Source organism: Lipotes vexillifer, unplaced genomic scaffold (genome assembly GCF_000442215.2).
Source record: "Lipotes vexillifer unplaced genomic scaffold, Lipotes_vexillifer_v1.1 scaffold1038, whole genome shotgun sequence".
Taxonomy (NCBI): domain Eukaryota; kingdom Metazoa; phylum Chordata; class Mammalia; order Artiodactyla; family Lipotidae; genus Lipotes; species Lipotes vexillifer.
Window position 1 is genome coordinate 1551369 of NW_006780148.1, and position 3015 is coordinate 1554383.

Here is a 3015-nt window from a genome sequence, read left to right on the forward strand (position 1 = left end):
ACATTTTACTATAATTTGTGCTGTTGAGGTTATTTACATCTATTGTATCTGAAGTACTATACAGTGGGTTGTTATTGTGAATCTCTTCCTAACTTCCTGTTAGTGATGTCCCTTGGGTAGCTTGGAATCAGGCTTCCTGAGTGTACTTACGCCAGGGAAATCGCACATGCTACGAAATACTTTTCTCACTAGAGCTAGCTGTCAAGCATTTACCAGCACATCACTAATGTTTACCATCAGACCAACCTTGAATATTCCCAGCAAGGCGACATTCCACTTACCTGTCTGGCTGCCCTGGTTATACTCCCTGAAGCTTTCTTTGTTTTAGCTATCAGAATCCTAGCATATTGTATGACTTCCCACTCAATATTTTAAAGTTTTGTTTTGTTTTTCCCTAACTTGCTTTGCTGGGTGATGGTACTTGGAACTGGCCTCCAAAAAAAGACGGGAATAAGCCACTTGATACTGAAATTGCCCTTGCAATATGGTTCTTGGGGAGTTATGCACAGTTACCATACAGTTTAATAGGCTTAAATTAATCATTTGATTTTTCTCTAGAAAAGATGAAATCTGAGGTATACCACCAGTGGGTGAAAGAATCGTTTAGCATGTAGAATATTTGCATGAAGGACTATGAAAAGATAAAAGAGGAAATGTTTCTAGTTGTGTGTTTTGTTTACATGAATATTGGAAAAAATTGGAGCTTGTTTCCTTCTTCCACTCCCACTCCGGTTTTAATAGAATATCATGTGTAGATCATCCAGAGATTTGGTGTTTTGAGAATTTCACTTACAGCTTGTTCAACTCTTCATTTGGGTCGTCTGACCTCAGTTGTGTTGTCTTTCTGGTTTGCGTTAGAGTGAGAAAAGCCAAGTTCAGTGTCTACAATGAGAAATGCCACATATCACATATGTGTATGGCTGTTTGATAAATGGGAAGATGATAGCATACTATTAAAAATCTGCAGGGAGTTCCCTGGTGGCCTAGTGGTTAGGATTTCAGGCTTTACTGCTGTGGCCCAGGTTTAGTCCTTGGTGAGGTAACTGAGATCCCACAAGCCACAGCGGCAAAAAAAAAAAAAAATCTCCAGATTTCAGGAGCGATACCAGGTGAACTTCAGCGGCCTCTAAGCAATGGAGTTGGATGTACATGATGAATGTATGCTTGGCTCTGGAAGAGTCTGCATTCGTGCAAATCATATTAGAAGATAATTTTAAAAAATATATTGTATATTCCTTTGGTCTTTTTGTTTTCCAAAGTGAAGAATCTTATTTATTCTCTCTATAATTGTTTATATGTGTAGACAATGATGTGAATCCTTGTCCCTTACCTCTTGCCCAGTCTTGGAAAGCATGCCGAGAGTCAGATGTTTCATAAAGGAGTATAGCCAAGAGTCTTCAGACAATACAATTATTAAGCATGGTAAAAGTGGCGTGCTGTGTATTGTTACATTTACTTAGCATTCCAAGGAAGTATTTTAGGGAAAAGGTGTCCATGATAAGAAAACAAAGCCCCGTTGACTTTCCCAAGTAAATAGTTAGATAAATAGATACCCACCGCTGGGCAGTGACAGTGGCGTGGGTGTGAGGGGAGGCATCTTCACAGAACAGTCGCCAGCTTCCCAGCAGCTAACGCTATAGAAGAAATGGAAATAGCATTGGGGGCATCTCTGATTCTTTTAAGTGGTCCTGAGTTAGGCCTTGATGCCGTGTAGATAAATTCAGTCCATAACACGCAGAATCTTTATTGGAATTTGTACATTCATCTCTCACAGCTGTGGAGAGTTTAGACTAGTCACAACTCTCACTGGGATACTATCATCTTTGTAATTTGAAAAAGGATCAGGAGCCTGCAGGCTTGGAACATCTTGAGAAAGCTCTGGCTCTGAAATACATCATCACACGTGGGGGACACCACTGGCGGCATCATCGCAGAGAGCTTAGGAATGCCGAAATCAAGTACTGCTCTGGCGTGATTTCAAATGGCCTGAGAACTGGTTTTTTTTTAAACTGCAAAACAGATTCTTTCCTCTTCCATCAACCCCGTTGCTGTCAATGTGTCCAGTGTTAGGTGCCAGAAATGAGCATAGCCTCTTAACAATAACAATGACAAGGTTAACATGGCCGCCGGGGGCTCTCTCAAGAATCTGTTAGGGTGTATTTGGATCCACAGACACGTTCTGAAGATGTGCACCTCTTCAGTCTTTCTAGCCTAAGTACATTTCTCTTCGGCAGCTTGGACAAAACCTGTCACTTTTTTGCCAGACCTTCTCATGCTTTCAGGCCCCTCGGCCACTATTTTTCATGGACCCCCATGTGTCCATATGGTAGGGCTAGGCTCAAAGTTGGTATATGGGAAGCGGCCTCTGACAGCACAGAGGCCTGGTGAACTATAGTCATTCGTTCAAAAGGCCAGTGCTCACAGATGTGCTCTAAGAGGGTCATACACTTTTTGATCCCACCCAAATGGATATTTTATCACCATGCACATAGCAACCAACAAACAGATCAGCCCGAAGAGGCAAGTGCTAATGTATGTGGCGCAAACCCATCATCCCTCTGAGGAGTCAGTAGTCGAGCCTTTGTTTGAGGCTTTGACATTAAAATGATTTTTTCACTTCTGTAGTTCTGTGAGTCCAACTCCCTCTTCCCTCCTCCTTGTTTCATATCATTTTTTGCTTTATGATTTTCAGCCTTCAGAAAGTTAAAACTGATTCAAGCAAAAGAAAAAAGGATCAGTTGAGGAGCCATGTGGGGCAGTAGGAATTTCAGCGAGGCGTTATAACGAAAGCAAAGTGAGAACCAAATGGATGGAGGCCATCAGAAATGTCTCACAGGCCGGGGCTTAGGTTTAGTGCCTCGTAGTCTTCCGTGTCCCCGATTGGCCATTGTGCCTCATAGGAAGGAGGCCCGGGTTTTAAGCTGACCAGTTTGCTCTATTTCTTCAGTCACACTTCTACCTATCAATCAATCTTTATAGTTTTAAAAAAGATACCTGTAGGTTTCTGAAAATCCA